The sequence below is a fragment of the Castor canadensis genome, chromosome 18 (genome assembly GCF_047511655.1).
Source record: "Castor canadensis chromosome 18, mCasCan1.hap1v2, whole genome shotgun sequence".
In the NCBI taxonomy this organism is placed as follows: Eukaryota; Metazoa; Chordata; class Mammalia; order Rodentia; family Castoridae; genus Castor; species Castor canadensis.
In genome coordinates, this window is record NC_133403.1 from 31,093,419 (window position 1) to 31,115,705 (window position 22,287).

Consider the following 22,287-nt stretch of genomic DNA (forward strand, 5'->3'; position numbering starts at 1 on the left):
GGATTACAGGGTGAGCCACCACTGCCTGGCCATTCCTAGAAATACTCTTTGTTCTGAAATCTACTTCGTTTTATATTAATATGGCCACTGTAATAATTTTTCACAAATGTTACCACAAAATATTATTTTTCATCTCTTTACTTTTAACTTACCTGTGTACTTATGTTTTGTTTTACAAAAAGAGTATATTTGGGCCTTGCTTTTTCCTCAAGTCTGACAATTTCTTACTTTCATTTGGAGTATTTAGACCATTTGTATTTAATTTAGACAGCATAATGAAACCCACCAAATGCTGTCTGAAAAAGGGGTAAATGATAGGCTCTTAGATATTCAGTGTGTACAAAAAATTTCTCTTGTTGTCCTCATTCTATTTCTTAGCCTTGCCTATGTTTAGATCCTGGTGATTGAACCCAATCTTTTCTTAGAAAGATAGAGGCCAGATTTGGTGGTGTTCTTAGAAAGATCATGATTATTAACAGAAAAAATGGTGACACAGCCAGCTATCAATGTTAACCAGGTTTGTTCACAAAGAATAAATTAGAGAATGGGGTGGAGAATCATGGACATGGTTTCACACTGTGTCATTGAACATTCTGATCATAAGGGGAGCAAGTGTTTTGGGCTCACCTTCAGCATTACGTGGTCCTTTTACTCTTCTATGGTCAGTGCCAGGGGAAGCCCATGGGACTTGACTCCTGGACAATAAGTATAGACACTCTCTGCCCACAGACATCCTTCTCAACTGAGGGTCTCAGTCAGCCTGATGTGTACCCTGGGCCTGAACCCTGTGGACATTAGGGCTAAAAGTGGTGAGGCCTTTTGGTCTTGTACACCATCCACATTTAGCCCTACTTCTCTGGTCTTTGTGTTCTATGAACTTTACATCTATGTGGAATTAACAGATTCATCTGGGAACACAGACACTTGTGGTCTGGGGCTCAGATCTGTCTCACTGCATATCCGTCCCTTTTCCATTGCAGAGAGTTGAAGATTTAAATTGCTTACAGTGAATTTGTGTTTTCAACATATTTCTTTTCTTTTTAATGTCAGTACCTTCCTTATATTTAATAAAAAATAATAGTTCCTCATTACCAGCTATCATTACAACTTCTTTTATAATATAAAACACATCATAGGACAAACATCAAACTAGGGATAGAACTTCATGCATTACAAAGCCATCACCCTCTTGACCCCGATATCACTCGTTCTCTCCTGTACCTCTTAATTCATCTTCATTGAACAGTGTCAGATTGTTGTTAGCACTTGCCATTTATTCCTACTTCAGTATCTCTCTTTGTGGTAAATCTTGTCTATTATTAGTAGTCCATTGAGAAACAATTCCAAAGCATTGCTTTACTTCCAGAAAGAATTTTGAGTTGTAGATTTTATTGTTTTCTTTTTGCCTTTGCTTTGGTTTTCTTTCTGGAAACTCAAAGATTTGGCTATCAGACCTCCTCTGGGGTAGACAACTGGAAGCTCTGGTGTCATCATGGGACAGCGGACTGTCTATTCAGTACACACCAGATACCATTATCTGATTTATAGGAGCAAATTATAGGAGATTTTTGGTGCCTCATGAGAATGTCCAGTGAATGTAAAGATACTGGATCATTCTATTACATGGAGGATGAAAATGTGTCTCAAGCTGTTTTATTGGAAGATCCACATCCTGTTTACCTTGGACTCCAGGGAGGTCTATCATAGGCTGAGTAGTATTGCACAGAAAAGTCACAACATATAAGTGTTATAGTGTAGAAGGAAAATCTTTTGACCCCTAAATTCACCATCATGTGGGATCTGATCCTCTGCACTGTCCCTAGTCCCATTGATGCTGGTTTCCATGTCAAAATCAGAAACTGTGGAGGAAAGCAACCAAGGGACACCCAGAATATGAACAGCATAGTGAGATCTCTCAGTCACCAGTGAATCATGCTGTTCTATTCACCCAAATTGGATGCTTTTGAGTCTGTGATATGACGAAGATGTATCAACATCTAACATCTTATCCAAAGTGAAAAGAAACAAGCAGGTCACACATGACAATTATAGTCCTATTCTTTACTTCTACTTCCAGAACAAAATTTCTCATTTTTTGACTTCCATTGTGCTTTACACTTTAAATCAGGAATTTCATGAAGCAAAGTTTCTGGCCTTTCCAACCAGCTAAATTTATACAGACACATTTTGTAAAAATGTGTGATGCTGAGTGACAGTAACAGTTCTTTCCTTTGGTCTTCTTTCACTTTTCTTCCTTTTTTGTTTGTTTCTTTCCTTCCATCTAACTTTTAAGACATTCTCCATATGTATCAGAAACAGGCGTCCACCTACAATGCTCCTGCTGAGTGTCCTTATCTCTGAAATTACAAGTGTGTGACTTCACCCATGTCAACATTCCTGTTTTAAAGTGTGTCATTTGTTGAGGTCAGTGGACATTACTTCTATGGGGTCTGCAGACCTCTTACACCATCACTGTGTTTCCCCTTGTTGATGAGTAATGAAGACACATGACACTTAGGATAGTGCCAGGTAGAAATGTTAAATTAGTTCTCCTTTTGCATTTAATGATCCAAATCCAATGTTACAAAGGGAATGAAGCCAAACTTCACTTTTCCATATTTATTATCAAATTAATATTATTTTCACTTCAACAGAAAATGGAGTGTATCTGCAGATCATATAAGGTGGCAGAGGTGCCATTTCTGGACATTAAGCAGTCCAAAACAGAAGGATCTTGCCCTTGATGAAGAAAAAACAAACAATAATGGATTCAACTTAAAGGACACAAAAGGTATTTAAATCTTATTCACAGGTGACTAAGCAGAGGGAATGAGAGCAACTATTAAGATAATGATCATTTTAAGGAACTGGGTATGGGGATGCAGACATTAATACCAATTTTAATAGAAGAGAAAAAAGTAAATTGAACGAGAAATTGAATATCCTGGAGAATTCTCAAAACAAATTCTATAGACCATGTTCATCTGCAAGATGGATGAGATTGATCCCCAAGGTCAGTTTTGTAGATTTAAACAAGATATCTTATATCTGATCTCCATCTGATCATGGAGTACTAGTTAATATAAGATGAATGGATTTGAGAAGGAGAATCAGAAGCATTTGTAAATGACCAGGCCACTGGATCCTGTGGCCTTGTATTGGACAGACATTGGTTGGTAGATTAGTAGATATAAAGGAATATCAATATTATGCATAAGGTGAAACAGCAGTTTCAGGACAGCAAATGAACCCCTTATTTGTCCATACCCATCATAATCTCATTAATCCCATATACATTCACTTTATAGTTATAGGGTGTGGTAATCTGTATAGAGGTAAGACCTATTCAGGTACATAGACTAGGAGTCCAATGTTGGCAATTAACTTGACACCTAGAAGAAGAACCACCACCAGATCTACCCCAAATTTACAAACCTGTGATATGGTCATGTACCAAAATAAGAGCTGGTGAGCAATGCATTTTAGAATTACATGGTGTATGTTAACATTAGACTGCTGGACATCTCAGCCAGGCAGATGTTCAGATCCACTGACTCTGAAGATTTGCTATCCTTAATGTAGTCCCAAAGTAGCAAAAAAATTAATCCTGAAAATTCCTGGGTCACAATCAGCTTTCCATCAAGATTGACTAGAGAGAGGCCACTATAACTTAAGAATACCTTTTCTAACCCATGACACACACATCACTATTTTGTGATAAAAAGCACCAGGTCATTCTACATGCTGTTAGGACAGAACCATCCATGCCAGAGGAACCTCACCCTTTCCAGTGCCAAACCTAAGCATATCCCCATAAAGAAAGAGTCAGATGCCCAGTTGATTTTTTATCATCCTGTAGAGGCATGGAACAGGTTTTGCAGAGAGCTTACTTATCAACGTACATATTGTTGGTCTCAGCTCTCAGTTGGAGCACCAGTTTCCTGAATTTCAAAACCATCTTCAAAAGTGCTGATAGAACCTGATATTCTTACAAACCATGTTCCATAAGAAGTACCACACACTTTCCTTATAGACTTCCTATGAGGGAACTGATGCAGTTAAAGATGCATCCACAGTGTAAGTAAATTGGACTCAGATGGCTTGGCATATGGAACATGTCATAGGGTTCCTGGAGGTTTCCATAACATAGACTATCTAGAAGATAATGTACATGGGAGAGAATTTTCATGATTGAATGACTATTACTTGTGACATAGGACAACTGTTAATTTATGTCATTGTTTCCAGTAACTCAGGATCAGTGGAAACGTACAGGAATGGTATTTCAAATCAAGACGGGGACCACTTTTATATCACCATGTTAGCTTACTTCCTCTTTCACCCTGAAATTTTAATAATGTTGCAAGATGTTTCGGGACATATCCCTTTTTTCTAATTTACCCTGATTACATAAATAGAAAATAGACATGTATAGATTTAGAATCCACACAAATACTCCCAATGGACACATTTTGATGGCAAAATTACTGGTATGGAGACCAGTACAGTAACACGCCGCATGTGGCAGGTACTCACTCTGAACATTCTATGATGTCATGCTGCTGTGGTAATGTGTACATTCAAATCTCACCTTCCATTCCAACTGTCACTCAGTGACCTGAGTGGTCATAGCAGACAGCTGTTGGGACATACTCAGATTGATTCAAATTGTTCACAGACATGGGTAACTTGATTTGCTGTGGCAGAGGTGTATGTTCATACTGATATTCTCAATGTCCCCTCTCCAAATAGATTTCTTCACCTTTATTCAATGTAGTACTCTAGTGTGTCGTCATTTCCTGCACTGTAATTTCTCTACTGATTTTGAAATATTTCATAATTTTGTTTTAGTAATTAATTTGTATTATGATCAAACTATTCAAATTATGGATTGTTATAAATTTAGAAAATATATTTTTGATGAAAATTTTGAGCATAGTATTTCACATATTAAACACAGGGGAGCTAACTCATATTGATTTTTTATATTATGAGAGTCTTAAATTTAACATATCAGTTACATTCCATGAAAAGACAGTTATAGGCCAACTCTTCTGGTTGCTGATGCCAAAATTAAAGTCATTGACAGACATGACAAGTTCTGGGACTATAAATAAGGGAATAATTATGTTTGGGGGATGAGCTATCCATTGAAGTTCTGAAGACAGAATCCTCACCCTGTAGAGGATGTCAGGAGAGTGGTGACAAGGAAGATATTGATGATGGAAGTACAGAAGACCTAGGTGTCCCTTCTGGTGTGGACTGGGGCTGTGGCTGTTTCAGTTCACTCTAAAGAAGATGACTCTTCCTATTGAAACTCAGAAGCTAGAAAATTGTGGGTGTAAATGAGGCACAGTTTTGTGTGGAAGATAAGGGGCAAGAAGGGCCCTCTTAGAGCAAGATTGTTGTTCAGATGGTCACAAATTGATTCAGATCAATCAGTAGTTGATGTGGGTTCTTATGAAATTCATTAACTAAATCTTGAAGCCCCAAGCCAGAGTGTCACGTGGATCCATGAAGCTGCAATAACTCTTCATCCAGACATGGTCAAGAAAATGAGAATTAATTCTTATTTCAGATGTTTCTCCTGGAAATACTCCTAAAGATCATTTCACTTAGGTGATTGCTGTCCTAGTCTTGAAAAGTGACATCATAATTCATATAGTAATCACTTTCAAACTCTTCTCTTCTAAGTTTATTGAGACATGCATAGAATTTTGTTAACTGTGACACAAGATTGTGCACAAGAACTTATTCCTCATGTGCTCTTGAGCTATGCTTAGATGCTTCTGGTTTCTACTATTTTACTTTCTTCTTCCTTAAGATCTCCATTGATATTCCTTCTGTGAGTAAGGTCCTGTAGTATCTATTTTATATATGGCTTGTTTCATGCATCATAATGTCCCCTAGTTCCATCTTTGTTGTTGCAACTGACATGAATATTTTAATTAAAAAAGAACAGAAATGTTTGTGGCATTAATAAATGCTATCCATGAACAATACATGCATGTTTGAAAACATCACATGGTTCCTTTAAAATACATACAGCTGCCTGTCTCAATCAAAACAGTATTTGAACTGTAAATCAATTACTGTTAATTAGACTATCATCTCTGCCAGGAAGAAGTCAAAACCTTTATCTCTTGTCATGCATTTCCCAGGTTGTTGCCTCACTGACGGCACACCACCTCGGAGGTCACGATGTATTCCTAACTGGCCTGGGTGGTATGGCCAAAGAATTCAACTGTGGCCACCCACCAGAGGGAAGCCTGAGGACCAGGCAAATGAAGGTACTGGGGAAATTTAGCCATAGAGTTCATTATTCATCAGTGACTCCAAATAACTGTCATATTTTGCAGAGAAAGTGGTAAATATTTAGGTCATACCCATATATATTGAAGATTTCCAGATTTTAATTCATTCAGTCCTGCTTTAATGGTATAAATACATCACACCTAAAGGTTTTGTGGACTTTTAGGGTAATATCTCAAGTGATTATTTACATATTCACTAAAGTGAAGAACCCTGGCAGAAATAGATCTTCTCACGCAACATTTTGCCACATGTATCATATTAATAGGCTTTATTTGTGACAGATTTGAAAAGCAACATTGAAATGATACCACAGAAAGGTTTCAAATTCCATTCCTTGTTCAAGTCCTTTTTATTTATTTGTTTATTTTACTGATATATCATTTATTTTATTTTATCATAAATGACAGGATTTCATTCTCCCTTATGATCAAGTAAAATTAAATTGTCTATATGTACTGCATCTTCTGTACCCATTCTTCATATGAGCACTTAGATTGTCTCCATGTCTTGGCGCTGTGAGTTTAGTGTGCTATCTCCCGATACACTCATTCCATTTCCTTTGAAGGAATGCATTTTAATCAGCTGTAGTTAGTGTATGTTGAGTTACAATCCTTGAACTCGTTCAAAACACTTCTCTGGCCTTTTCCTTCATTATTTTAGGGAACAGAACATCTTATTTGAGGTGTCTGAGATGCTGCTCTGTGTGGTCCAGCGCCATCTTGGAGTCCAAGAAGGGAGCCTCTAGGCAGCTCTGGGCCAGGGGCCTGGGTGGGTAAGGGAGGAGCCAGGACTCAGTGGACTGCAGTGGCCAACAGCTTCCCCAGGTGAGAAGGAGGGATGCCCTGATGTATCATTTTCTATTCATTTACTTTCAACTGTGTGTTACTTTATGCCCTAGAGTTATCTCTTACTCACAGTGCATGCCTGAATTTTTTATTATTTTTTTTTCTTTTATTTATGTGTGCATACAAAGTTTGGGTCATTTCTCCCCTCTTCCCCCCACCTCCTCCTTTATCCCCCTACCCACTCGCTACCAGGCAGAAACTATTTTGCTCTTATCTCTAATTTTGTTGAAGAGAGAGTATAAGCAGTAATAGGAAGGACCAAGGGTTTTTGCTAGTTGAGATAAGGATAGCTATACAGGCAGTTGACTCGCTTTGCTTTCCTGTGCATCTGTGTTACCTTCTAAATTAATTCTTCTCTAAATAACCTTTTCTCTACTTCCTGGTCCCCTTCTCCTACTGGCCTCAGTTGCTTTAAAGTATCTGCATTAGTTTCTCTGCATCGAGGGCAACAAATACTATCTAGTTTTTTGGGTGTCTTACCTATCTTCATACCTCCCTTGTGTGTTCTCGCTTTCTCATGTGATCAAAGTCCAATCCCTGTCTTGTGTTTGCCCTTGATCTAATGTCCACATATGAGGGAGAACATACGATTTTTGGTGTTTTGGGCCAAGCTAATCTCATTCAGAATGATGTTCTCCAATTCCATCCATTTACTAGTGAATGATAAGATTTCATTCTTTTTCATGGCTGCATAATTCCAATGTGTATAAATACCACATTTTCTTAATCCATTCGTTAGTATTGGGGCATCTTGGCGGTTTCCATAACTTGGCTATTGTGAATGAGTGCTGCAATAAACAAGGGTGTGCAAGTGCCTCCGGAGTAACCTGTGTCACATTCTTTTGTGACTCTTTGGGTACATCCCAAAGAGTGGTATTGCTGAAGATCTATGTTTAGATTTTTAAGAAGCTTGCAAATTTTTTTCCAGAGTGGTTGTACTAGATTACATTCCCACCATCAGTGTAAAAGGGTTTCTTTTTCCCTGCATCCTCCCCAATGCTTGTTTAATGGTGTTGCTAATGATGGCTATTCTAACAGGGGTGAGGTGGAATCTTAATGTTGTTTTAATTTGCATTTCCTTAATTGCTAGAGATGGTGAGCTTTTCTTCATGTGTTTTTTGACCATTTGAATTTCTTCTTTTGAGAAAGTTCTGTTTATTCACTTGCCCATTTCTTTATTGGTTCATTAGTTTTGGGAGAATTTAGTGTTTTGAGTCCCCCATATATTCTGGGTATCAGTCCTTTGTCTGATGTGTAGCTGGCAAATATTTTCTTCCACTCCGAAGGTGGTCTCTTCAGTTTAGAGACCATTTCTTTTGTGGAGCAGAAGCTTTTTACTTTTAAAAGTCCCATTGATCTATGCTATCTCTTAGTTGCTGAGCTGCTCGGGTTCATTGAGAAAGTCTTTGCCTATACCTATTAGTTCCAAAGTATTTTCTACTCTTTCCTGTACCAACATTAGAGTTTGGGGTCTGATATTAAAGTACTTGATCCATTTTGAGTTAATGTTGGTATAGGGTGATAAACATGGATCTAGTTTCAGTTTTTTTGCAGACTGCTAACTAGTTTTTCCAGCAGTTTTTGTTGAAGAGGCTATCTTTTCTCCATAGTATATTTTTAGTGCCTTTGTCAAAGATAAGTTGGTTATAGTTGTGAGGCTTCATATCTGGGTCCTGTATTCTGTTCCACAGGTCTTCATGTCTGTTTTTGTGCCAGTAGCATGCTGTTTTTATTGCTCTTGCTTTGTAATATAGCTTGAAGTCAGGTATTGTGATACTTCCAGTGTTCTCCATTTTACCGAGTGTTGCCTTGGCTATTCGTGGCTTCTTGTGTTTCCGTAGAAATTTAATGGTAGATTTTTCAATCTCTTTGATGAATGTCTTTGGGATTTTGATGGGAATTGCATTAAACATGTGGATTACTTTTGGGAGTATAGACATTTTTACTGTGTTGATTCTACGAATCCATGAGCATGGGAGATCTCTCCACTTTCTATAGTCTTCCTCAGTATCTTTCTTCAGAAGTTTATAGTTTTCCTTGTAGAGGTCATTCACATCCTTTGTTAAGTTTGCACCTAGGTATTTGATTTTTTTGAGGCTATTGTTAATGGAATTGTTTTCCTATATTCTTTCTCAGTTTGTTCATTATTAGTGTATAGAAATGCTAAGGATTTTTCTATGTTGATTTTATATCTTGCTACCTTGCTATAGCTATTGATGGTGTTTAGGAGCTTTTGAGTAGAGGTTATTTTGGTCTTTAAGGTATAGGATCATATCATCTGCAAATAGGGATATTTTGACAATTTCTTTACCTGTTTGTATTCCTTTTATTCCTTCTTCTTGCCTAATTGCTCTGGCTAGGAATTCCAGTACTATGTTGAATAGGAGTGGAGATAGTGGGCATCCTTGTCTAGTTCCTGATTTTAGAAGGAATGGTTTTCATTTTTTCTCCGTTAAGTATAATGCTGGCTGTAGGTTTTTCATATATAGCTTTTATAATGTTGAGGTACTTTCCATCTATTCCTGGTTTTCTTAGTTTTTATCATGAAATGATGTTGGATCTTATCAAAGGCTTTTTCTGCATCTATTGAGATGATCAAGTGGTTTTTTTCTTTGCTTCTGTTAATGTGGTTTATTATGTTTATTGATTCTCATACATTGAACCACCCCTGCATTCCTGGATGAAGCCTACTTGGTTGTGGTGAATGATCTTTTTGATGTGTCATTGAATTCAGTTTGCCATTATGTTATTGAGGATTTTTGCATCAATGTTCATTAAGGAGATTGGCCTGTAGTTCTCCTTTTTGGAGGTGTCTTTGCCTGGTTCTAGGATAAGTGTAATACTGGCTTCATAAAACGTGTTAGGCAGTTTTCCTTCCCTTTCTATTTGATGGAAAAGTTTAAGTAGGGTTGGTATCAGTTCTTCTTTAAAGGTCTGATAGAATTCAGCAGAGAATCCATCAGGTCCTGGACTTTTCTTTTTGGGAAGACTCTTGATTGCTGCTTCAATTTCATTTTGTGTTATAGATCTATTCGGGTGTTTAATTTCCTCTTGGTTCAGTTTTGGATGATTATATGTATCTAGAAATCTGTCCATTTCTTTAAGATTTTCAAATTTATTTGAATATAGGTTTTCAAAGTAGTCTCTGATGATTTCCTGGACTTCCATGGTGTTTGTTGTTATCTCCCCTTTTGAATTCCTGATTCTACTAATTTGGGTTTTTTCTCTCCTCATTTTAGTCAGGTTTCTGAGGGGTCTATTGATCCTGTTTATTTTTTCAAAGAACCAACTTTTTGTTTCATTAATTCTTTGTATGGTATTTTTGGTTTCTGTTTCATTGATTTCAGCTCTTATTTTTATTATTTCTCTCCTTCTATTTGTTTTGGGATTTGATTGTTCTTGTTTTTCTAGGAGTTTGAGATGTATTATTAGGTCACTGATTTGAGATCTTTCAGTCTTTTTAATATATGAACTCATGGCCATTAACTCTCCTCTCAGGACTGCTTTTGCTGTGTTGCATAGGTTCTGGTAGGTTGTGTTTTCATTTTCATTGACTTCCAGGAACCTTTCAATTTCCTCTTTTATCTCATCAATGACCCATTGTTCATTAAGCATTGAGTTATTGAGATTCCAGCTGTTTGCATTTTTTTGTCTTTATTTTTTGTTTTTGAGTTCTAGTTTTATTGCATTGTGATCTGATACAATGCATGGTATATCGATTTTCTTATATTCGTTGAGGCTTGCTTTCTGCCCTAGGATATGATCTATTTTGGAGAAGATCATATCTAAGAAGAATGTATGTCTTGTAGAATTTGGATGAAATGTTCTGTAGACATCAACTAGATCCATTTGATCTATGGTATGTTTTAGATCTTGGATTTATTTATTGATTTGTTGTTTGGATGGCCTATCTATTGATGATAGTAGGGTGTTAATGTCACCCACAACCACTGTGTTGGTGTTAATATATGCTTTTAGGTCCTTCACGGTATATTTGATGAAATTGGGTGCATTGACATGGGGTACATATAGGTTGATAATTGTTGTTTCCTTTTGGTCTATTTCCCCTTTTATTAGTATGGAATGTCCCTCTTTATTTTGTTTCATCAATGTAGGTTTGAAGTCTACTTTGTCAGAGATAAGTATTGCTACTCCTGCCTGTTTTGGGCGGCCATTGGCTTTGTAAATTTTCTTCCAGCCTTGCATCCTAAGCCTATACTTATTTCTATTGGAGAGATGGGTCTCCTGTAAGCAATAAATTGTTGGATCTTCCTTTTTAATCCAGTTTGTCAAATGGTGCCTTTTGATGGAGGAATTAAGTCCATTAACATTAAGTGTTAGTATTGACAGGTATGTGGTGATTCCTGTCATTTAGTTGTCTTAGTTGTTTGAAGTTTTGATTGTGTGTACCTAAATCGATGTTATTCTCTACATTCTTGCTTTTTCTTTTCCTGTAGTTTGGTACTTCCTGCCCTTTCATGGTTATGCTGGATTTCATTTCCTGCATGCAGAATCCCTTGAAGAAACTTTTGTGGTGGTGGCTTTGTGGTCATATTTTGTTTTTGTTTCTGCTTATCATGGAAGACTTTTATTGCTCCATCTATTTTGATAGATAATTTTTCTGGGTAGAGTATCCTAGGGTTGAAGTTATTTTCATTCAGTGCCCGGAGGACCGCATCCCAAGCTCGTCTTGCTTTTAATGTTTCTGTTGAGAAGTCTTCTGTGATTCTGATGGGTTTACCTTTGTATGTTATTTGTTTTTTCTCTCTTACAGCCTTCAATATTCTTTCTCTAGTCTCTGTACTTGTTGTTTTAATGAAAATATGCCATGGGGTAGTTCTATTTTGGTCAGGTCTGTTTGGTGTTCTGGAGGCTTCCTGCACCTGTATGGGCATAGATTTCTCTAGCTTTGGGAATTTTTCTATTATTATTTTGTTGAATATATTGTGCATTCCTTTTGCTTGCACCTCTTCTCCTTCTTCAATGCCCATGATTCTCAGGTTTGGGCTTTTGATGGAGTCAGTAAGTTCTTGCATTTTCTTTTAGTAGGTCTTGAGTTGTTTACTTATGAAAACCTAATACCTGTCATTATTAACTATAGCCTAAATTATCATTAAATTATACTTTTTGCTACCAGTTATATGGAGTGTGCCTAAAATGATTAATAACCAACGTAAAATAGTTTCCATGCTGTAAACATTTACTTAGCTTCATCCACTATTCCCTCTCTCCAATTCTTAGGACCTATGGCAACCTGTGAAATATCACTCATTCCATAGTTTTTCTGTGCAAGAGTTTCAATCATTTAGAGTCACCATGTATGCTGTTTTTCTTTAGTTTGACTAACTTAATGTATCTGTACACATACAAGTTGTGCTTCCTATTTCTCCTTAGCTTGTCAGCTCAGTGTAGTTTTACAGCATCTGTATTGGAGAATTTGTCCATTTCCCTCAGGTTATAATTTTGTGTGCAGAAGATTTGTGAAAGTATTTGGTTACCCTCAATTAAATGTTCATTGAATCAGTAATCATAATTCCTGTTTAATTGATGGCATTGGTCCATCTTGTCCAATACATTTCCTTTATAGGTAGGTAGGCTAAATCCCGGTAATGTTTTTCTTTTCAGAGAATTCATTATGTGTTTCTGTTTTTTTTTTTCTTCAGATTTTACCACTTTCCAACACATTGGTTCCTGCAATAACTGCCCTTTTTCTCCTTGCTGTTTTTAGTTACATTACACTGCTCCTATTTGACTAGCATCTTATTGAACTTTATTTTTCTGTTATATTGCATGTAGTGGTATACATTTATGTTTCAGTACTGCCTTGAATTCATGTCACAGTTCTCACAGGCTTATATTCATTGTTATTTTTCATTGAAATCTTTTTTCAAAACATTGAAAAATTTCAATGAAATCTTGTCCTTTGGACCATGTGCTTTTTGTGTGTGTGTGCTTTGGCATTTCTTGACTTTCCTGGATTGTGACAGTAGTACTGCACCAATTCTTTCCAGCTGCAAATGGCATTTTCTCAGCTAGATCTGTCACTTTGCTTCATAAAAGAACAGGTGTCATATTGGATAAGGGGGCACACCCTGAAACTCTTTGAACTCTCCATACCTGATGATATCTGCAATTCCCCATCTCCACATGATGCAAAAATTGTGGAAATGTTGTTCAGACTTCAGCATAATGTGTAACTTAGGGGACCAACCTCAAAGCAGTATAGTTCTGCCTCAGCCAGATGTGTGTGCTTTGTGTGTCTGTGGGTGTGGGTGTGTGTGCTTTGTGTGCAACTGCAATCTCCTTGCACTGGAGCCCCCCGTTCACACAATAATTCTTCTTCAGGCTTTTGGCATCAAAAGCAACGTGCTGACAACATTGTGTTTCTTTCTAGAGTCACATAAGGTGATTATGGAGGTGGTTCCATGTGTGTGTGATGAGGAAGATGTGGAAAATGTCCTGCAGGTAAGGTTGCCCATCTTCATCTATGATAGAAGTATTGGTTATTTGTCTTTGTTTTTCACTCAGCTTTAGAATCCCAACTGTTTCTATGTGCATTATAGATGGTTTCTAAAATTTTCTTTGTGGAGGAATGTCAAACAAATATCTAACTACAACAAATGTCTGTTTCAATCTGGCACTCATGCATAACTGTCTCAATTTCCAAGTACAGGGGAGTAAATGTTTTCCTCACTCACCTTTTCCAGAGTAATAATACCTTGATATGTGCTGTATAATATTAATTTGAAATACATTTGAGAAAAAGTTTATGCCTTTTCCAAATGCATATTATGGTGATTCCCATGAAATATTTCCTTTTTTTTCTTTTTTTCCTTTTTTGAATCTTTTTTTCAGGACTGCTATTTTAACTCACAGAATCACATTTAGTAGGCAAATAAATCCAAAATAAATTTGCCTTTTGTTGTTTTCTAAGAGGATCTCTTAACTTTGTCCTGGGTGTCTTCAAATGTCCTCTGACCTCCACGACATTAAGAAGTTAAAAATCACTGGCAGGAGCCAGTGACCTCACATCAAGGCATCTGATCTAATCATAGTGATCTATATGACTTTGCAATCTGGACTGACATGACCTTGTTCTCATATATCTTCCCTTACCTTACAAGAGGGCTCCACAGGCCACAAGAACTGTAAGTATTCCAAAATCTCACATAGCCCTAGCAATTATTTAGTGGCTGAGAAAGATTGGCATTATGGACTGCTTTTGTTAAAAGATATCTCATTTAGGATCTGCTGGAAAAGAGGACTGGGGGGAGGGGGTTGGAAAGGGATAGATGATGGAGAAAAGATTTATAGCCATCATCTGTTCCTGGAAAAACCTATGTCATTTTGATGGTGTACATTTGTGTTCATGAAGATTGGGAAGTGATTTTCAGTGAGTTTACAAATTACAATTCAACTTGTGCATAAAACATATCACATATAGACTGTGCAAGAGAGCTATAAATATTCAAAACATTTCCACCACCATGTTACATACCACATAAACCAATTCCTTCAGTCCTTCCATAGCTGAACTACAAGGTTAGATTAATATCCCAGCGCCTTGCAAGAGGAAGATGCAGAGACAAATGCCCAGGCTCTACATACTGAAGTAAAAGAGAGAAAGATCAAGTCAGGCATGGGGCACAATGTTGATATTTTGAGTACAGATCTGCATCTTCATTCAGCCAAGGGATCTTGACTTTCAAATCAGGAACTTCCAGCTCATATGCTTATACCTTAGAATAGTAAGCTTACAAGGTTCCCAAGTGCTTCCTGGATTTTGGGGTGTCCAATGTTGTCACAAAAATCAGGATGTCAAAAAGTCCAATAATCAGATGATATTCCTAATTGTTGTTGTGAATCTCACATAGTGTACAAAGTTGTGGTCAGTGCACAGATTATACCTCCAAGACCCCACATAAAGCACGGTAGGTGAACATTTGCCTGTGTTGCTGTCCTTTGTCAGACCTCACTCCCAGAGAAATATCAGTGAGTACTTTGTTGCATTTACCATTACCATCAAAGTACAATTTGGTTGTTAGCCTGGGCTCCATCAACCTTGCTGGCCATTTCCAGATTGGGTGTAAGTGAGAGTGTTGGATGTCCCTGTCTCCATGATAAAACTTCACACTAATTTGGGCTAATGTGAGCTGGGCGGTCATTGCCACCATGGATACACAAATACTGTGTAGAAAATGAAGACAAGTAGGAACATAATCACAGGATTAGTAGCAGTTATTTGCAAACATAACAATAAATTATTTCCTAATTTTTATTTATGAATGATCATTTAAATGGTTATTAGCAAATAAATAGAACAGACTATCTTGTGTTTGATTGATCCTGTTCTCATACCAATGGTTGATTTTACACATGAAATTCCTTAGAAAGACATATGTAGAGCAACCTATGGGGATCTTGGAAAGAAAAGGTCATTTAAAATTATATTAGCAGATAAATAGAACAGAATATCTTGTTTTCTGTTGACTTCCTCAGAAAGACCATATGGAGAGCAAACGATGTGGCTCTTGGAAAGAACAGAAATTGAGTGTTGTTAAGAAGGTAGTGTAAATTCTGCTCTGGTTATGGATGGAAGGAGGAGACGTGGACTTGGACATTAATCACACCCTGAAACTTAGTGTTCACCCGTTTGCAGATGGACTAATATGTAATGATTATTTCCTTTCATTGAGAAACCAGAAGCTCTCCATCTCATTTCTTTCTTTCTCTTTTCTTGTGCTTTATGGACCTACCCCATGTCTGTGTCACTTATTGCTCCTTAAAATCCACATGCAACATCACTTGCATAGTGACAGTCATTCTTTATATTCCTAGTTCCTGCCAAGATTCTGCCAAATATTCTTCCTCATCACAAGACACATGAAGAGGAAGCATCAAATACCTTGGTAAGCAGACTTGTCTTTCTGCAAATCAAAGCATTATTTTTTGGTTGTTAACTGTTTCAAATGTATTACAATGTGAAAGTGTGACCATGTAGATATTTTGTGATCTCCACAAATTCCATGGTTTGGGATATTCAATGGAGATGTGCTATCCAACTGATATATGATTTCAGACTTCAAACTGGCTGCAGTACCTACTTCACTCTCAGCAAAACAGTTTCGTCCTTGGAGAAAAACATTGTAACTGCTATAAGATAGACATGTAGGCATGAATCAGGATGGCCACATATTAACAATCATTTCTTGATGCTATTATAGATGCAGAAAACTGTAAAAGAAAGTGGAGGAGACTGTGATATCCATCACCAGAGTGTGGCGAATAAGGATGGTGAGTAGGGTAGATATATCCTTAATTTGGTGTTGACAGACAGCCTAATTCAGGTACCAGGCTATGGATGAGGATTGTGTGTAATCCTAGAAATTTGTATAACAGTTAAAGAACAATATTCTTGAAGAACAACCATGGTATGGTTGGAGTCTTGTTGGGTAATAGAACCAAGTATGAATCCATGTGTTGTAGGACTGGATGTGCTTGTATCCAACTTGTCTTGGATGTTGGCCAGAGTGAATTAGCATCCCAAACTTGTGGAGAATATGGATGATTTCTTTTTCTTCTAACCTTGTGATCATCCTCTCCAGTCAGTTGTGGAATTGTGAAGATGCAATGTCTCTCATGTCCCTGCTCTTCACTGGCCATGAAACTCACTCAATATGTAGGTGGACTTTAATTCTCCCTCAAAGGATAGGGAAGAATTCCAGGTTCATGGCAGCTGCTGTTGGGATTGGTTTGAATGTTTAATTGAGTAATTCTGTAATGAGGAAGTGTGACATTATATCCTTGATCTTTCCATCAATGTTCCCATTCTGGAGAAAACTATCAGGGGTACAGGTGATGAAGTAAAAGAAAATTGGAGAAAACAAGAGGAGGAAAAGTGACAGGTATTAGGAGGAACAATTAAGGGGAGGAAATGAAATATCAAACTGGGAAATTCATGGAGATAGCGGCTGCCTCTTGGATGAAATGTAACTGATGGGAACCTCACCTCTTGGAATAATGGGTAAACTCTGCTAGGAAAGAGCCATGGATACCCTAGATCCTTTTTTCATTGCAGTAGTGAGGAAACTCATGCAGTGATGTGGGACCAGAGAGATGAACAATAATTGAGTTCCAGGTTGGGCTGTATGTTACTAGAAGCAAGACAGATCTAGGTTTTCATGTAGCCATTTCTCTTTTTCAAGGCCCCTCCATCACATTCACTGCCCTGGTGCATGCAGAAGCCTCCTCCAGTGATGGCGAGGAGTAAGAGAAAGGGACCAACAATATGAATGTAATTTACTCCTTAATTCTCTCTGGTTTCACTCTATTTCCCTCCTTCTTTGTATTTCTTTCCTCTTCCTGATTTCACACGTTTTATGAGTTTTTCTGAATTTCCATGTCTCACATAGATACTTGAGGCCTGACCTTCTTCACTGTCTGCAAACTCTCATTGTAGATTTACTGTTTCTAAGCTAGCTTTTGCTTACTTTCTCTTTCTTCCATGATGGAGAATGGACTCAAGGCCTCCTTTGTGCATTTGCTCTGCTAATGAAAGCCACATCTATTTGTAATGATTTTTTTTAATTGCAATGCAATGGGCAGATTTATTGGTTGTACAAAAATAATTATTTCCTAGAAGAAAATGCCCTGGTTAATTGTCTATGTTTATCATATATGTCTCAAATGGGTGGTTTAGGGAAAAGCATTAGAGATTTAAAGCTATGGTTCTACCCTTTGCCATCAGATAACCTGGCCTTCTTAAGGCTCATGTATGTGGGTTTTGGCATCAGTATCCCAAGGTCCTACATCCCACTTTTTTTCTCCTCAATGATTACTCAGTGGACCTGGTACTGAAGATCTCAGTTAAATCCAGGGGTATTGGCTCATTGGGAATGCTTATAAACATTTTATGCTCAAAGTCAGAAATCTACTAGACAGCAGCCCACAGACTTCAGTGAACTCTTGACCTGTTCTCTGTGGAGGCCAAGGCAAAAGAACACCATCCAAAGTTATGGGATCTTCTGTAAGATCAGAACCTTTACTGCAACCTCTTCTTCACAGCTCTCTCTGTTTCTATACTGATGTTGTATCTGTGTCTCTGTTGCAGATTCGTCTGGTACAATGGCCAGCTGCAGTCCTGGGCTCAGAGCTGCCTCAATAGTTGTCCCCTCCCCCTTGTAAATAGTTTTCATTTTTAATTTTTGATATAGTTTATTTATAAATGTTTATTTTCTTTCCAATATAGTAGATGTGTTTATGTTTTTATATTAAATAATATCCTGTCTCTTTTCTATACCTCTGTCATTTTTATTGAACACTACATCTAAAGTTTTAGCATTTGCCAGACATACTTATGTCAGAGTTTCCCCATGTGTTTGATTCATGGAGACCTGTGTTTTCCTGGGGATGTGCTCAAGGGTTCGTGTGGTTTGAAGGTAATGGATACAATTGTAGGACATCATGATAAGTGAATTAAGTCAGGCTCAGACAAAGGAACTCTTACTTTGATATTGATATGCTCACAGCAGCTTCATCTTCAATGACACTTGCTTATCCATTCTTTTCCAAACCCTTGTTTTTATTACAATTTATTATTATTATAGTTACTACTATTATCAGTATGTTGACTTTTTTAGGTTTGGGTCATGCTGTGTTTCCCACCTGGCCCTGAAATACTCCTGGGCTCAAGCAAACCTCCAACCTCAAACTCCTGAGAAGTTGTGGTTACAAGAACAACTCATCACCCTAAATTACAGAATCAGTTTTTTTTACACTATGTGGCCCTTTCCTTTGACTTCTCTGTTATATAGTCTCATAATCATCCATACCTAAATATTCCATTTTATTTTTATGCTAAGAGATTCCTAGCATAAATTTTGTTTTAGATTTTTATAAATGTACACCATTAATTACATTCTTTACTTTGTGTGGCAATGACCATATGCTCCTTTCCAGAAAATCATCCCAAACAAAACTATACACTGAACAACAGTTCTCCACCTCTCCTTTTCCAGTCCCTGATGACATGTTCTAATTTCTGCCTCTGTAATGATCCCTACACCAAGTGAAGTGGTTTGTAAAAAGTTTACCAATTTGTTCTAAACTTCTTTTTTAAAATTATTTCTATTTTTATTTTTTTATTATTCATATGTGCATACAATGCTTGGGTCATTTCTCCCCCCGCCCCAACCCCCTCCCTTACTACCCACTCCACCCTCTTCCCTCCCCACACCCTCAATCCCCCACAGAAACTATTTTGCCCTTATCTCCAATTTTGTTGAAGAGAGAGTATAAGCAATAATAGGAAGGAACAAGGGTTTTTGCTAGTTGAGATAAGGATAGCTATACAGCGAGTTGACTCACATTAATTTCCTGTGCATGTGTGTTACCTTCTAGGTTAATTCTTTTTGATCTAACCTTTCCTCTAGTTCCTGGTCCCCTTCTCCTATTGGCCTCAGTTGCTTTTAAAGTATCTGCTTTAGTTTCTCTGCGTTGAGGGCAACAAATGCTAGCTAATTTTTTAGGTGTCTTACATATCCTCACACCTCCCTGTGTGCTCTCGCTTTTATCACATGATCAAAGTCCAATCCCCCTGTTGTGTTTGCCATTGATCTAATGTCTGCATATGAGGGAGAACATATGATTTTTGGGCTTTTGGGCCAGGCTAACCTCACTCAGAATGATGTTCTCCAATTCCATCCATTTACCAGCGAATGATAACATTTCGTTCTTCTTCATGGCTGCATAAAATCCCATTGTGTATAGATACCACATTTTCTTCATCCATTCGTCAGTAGTGGGACATCTTGGATGTTTCCATAACTTGGCTATTGTGAATTGTGCTGCAATAAACATGGGTGTGCAGCTGACTCTGGAGTAACCTGTGTCACAGTCTTTTGGTTATATCCCCAACAGTGGTATTGCTGGATCAAATGGTAGATCAATGTTTGCTTTTTAAGTAGCCTACAAATTTTTTTCCAGAGTGGTTGTACTAGTTTACATTCCCACCAACAGTGTAAGAGCGTTTCTTTTTCCCCACAACCTCGCCAACACCTGTTGTTAGTGGTGTTGCTGATGATGGCTATTCTAACAGGTGTGAGGTGGAATCTTAGTGTGGTTTTAATTTGCATTTCCTTTATTGCTAGAGATGGTGAGCATTTTTTCATGTTGTTTTTGGCCATTTGAATTTCTTCTTTTGAGAAAGTTCTGTTTAGTTCACTTGTCCATTTCTTTATTGATTCATTAGTTTTCAGAGAATTTAGATTTTTAAGTTCCCTATATATTCTCTGCATTGAGGGCAACAAATGCTATCTACCAATACAGGGTATTTGAGCCCAAGTATTTCTTGGTGGGATGCGCCATCTGGTATAGGTGAGTTCTCTGACGTGGTCCCATGAGGAGCTGGTACATGAGCAGTTGCAAGCCCCTACTGCCTGCAGGGAAGGCCTGGGAGCTAGAGTTGAGATTTTCTGTACACTGCTTTTCTCTCGAAAGTCTGTCAGTTACAGCTCACTACCAGTTTCTACAAGGTGGTGGGATGTTTTGTTTTCACCAGACTGTGGCTGAGCCACCCCACCCCTTCATAGGCTGGATCACCTCAGCATTCCACCTCACCCCCACCAGCTGGAGCCAAAATATTCCCTCAGTTTGTTTTTCCACTAGATTTGTCCAGGGGAAGTGCAGTCTTCCCACCAGCTGCACTGGATTATGTGCTTCCCTCCAGAGGACATGAAGTGTCCCACCCACCTGGCAGGGTTGCAGTTTCACTTAGCTCTGGAACAGACATGGGCAGGCAGCACAGGTTCCATATCCATGAGTTATGGAGGATACAGGACGTCCCATATGCTTGCAGGACACTTTCTGCTGTTCTCTGCATTACACTTCTTTCTTTTCTAGGACCAGATAAAAGAAGCCAAAAAAAGAGAAAAAGTTAGGGGGAAAGTAACAGGCTTTCCAGCAGGCTAGCCATAAGCCACTGCAGGTCCCAGGGCCAGGGCTTCCCTGATTGTTATGGAGTATAAAAAGCTCATTTAGTGGCTGGATGTTAAACATTATGTACACCCAATGTATCGGCCGTGTCTTAGTTGCCAAAAAAGCAGGGTTACCTGATCCTTGCTGCCAGGAATCTGAAGTGTTTTTTTCTGAAATCGTGGAGCTCAGGGTCTCAGGGCCCTTCAGCTATCTGCCATCTTGGTCTCCACAATGAGAAGCATTTTGTCTATGCCAAAAGATATGTATTTGAGAGACCTTGAATAAAGACTCATCCCTTTTCTACAAATGCACGTTATGATGACTCATGAACCACTGCCTAAACCAATCTACCCAATGTACTTCTCTATTTTCTGTTCTATTTTTTATGTTGACTACACTGGTGTTTGAATTTAAGACCTCATTTTTAAGAAAAAATTCTCAACATCTCTGGCCATAAAAGAAATGCAAATCAAAACCACACTAATATTCCACCTCACCCCTGTTAGAGTAGCTGTCATCAAAAACAGCAACAACAGGTGTTAGCGAGGATGTGGGGAAAAAGGAACCCTGGTACACTGCTGGTGGGAATGCAAGCTACTACAACCACTCTGGAAAACAATATGGAGGGTTCTTAAAAAACTAAACACAGATCTGCCATATGATCCAGCAATCCCACTTTTAGGGATATACCCAAAGGAATGTGACTCAAGTTACTCCAGAGGCACCTGCACACCCATGTTTATTGCAGCGCTATTCACAATAACCAAGTTATGGAAACAGCCATGATGCCCCACTATGGACGAATAGATTAAGAAAATGTGGTATTTATACACAATGGAATTTTACTCAGCCCTGAAGAAGAATGAAATTTTATCATTCGCAAGTGAATGGATGGAACTGGAGAGCATCATTCGGAGCAAGGTCAGCCAGGCTCAGAAGACCAAAAATCATATGTTCTCCCTCATATGTGGTCTTTAGATCAAGGGCGAACACAAGACGGGGATTGGACTTTGAGCACATGATAAGGGAATTTGTTATTGCTAAGTTATACTTCCAGATCAGAGAACAGAAACATTACAGCAACCTAGCTAATAATTAAGCAAGTCAGGGCATAGAAATTAAAACAAGGAAAGGTAACAGGTGATTAACCCCT

The 22,287-nt window shown here is 38.0% G+C and overlaps 1 protein-coding gene across 2 annotated transcripts in view; it reads left to right on the forward strand.

The window, feature by feature from the left end:
* LOC109687883 (dnaJ homolog subfamily C member 24) overlaps positions 1–18,187 on the forward strand; it is a 128,521-nt gene extending 110,334 nt beyond the window's left edge. The window contains exons 8-13 of one of the 2 annotated variants that reach the window (XM_074060638.1): positions 2,655–2,791; positions 6,162–6,290; positions 6,976–7,139; positions 13,555–16,069; positions 16,385–16,454; positions 17,366–18,187. The gene's annotated coding sequence lies outside the window, so the exon portion shown is untranslated. The remainder of the gene's footprint in view (positions 1–2,654; positions 2,792–6,161; positions 6,291–6,975; positions 7,140–13,554; positions 16,070–16,384; positions 16,455–17,365) is intronic. The other variant, XM_074060641.1, reaches the window with a different exon arrangement.
* The last annotated feature ends 4,100 nt before the right edge of the window (positions 18,188–22,287 follow it).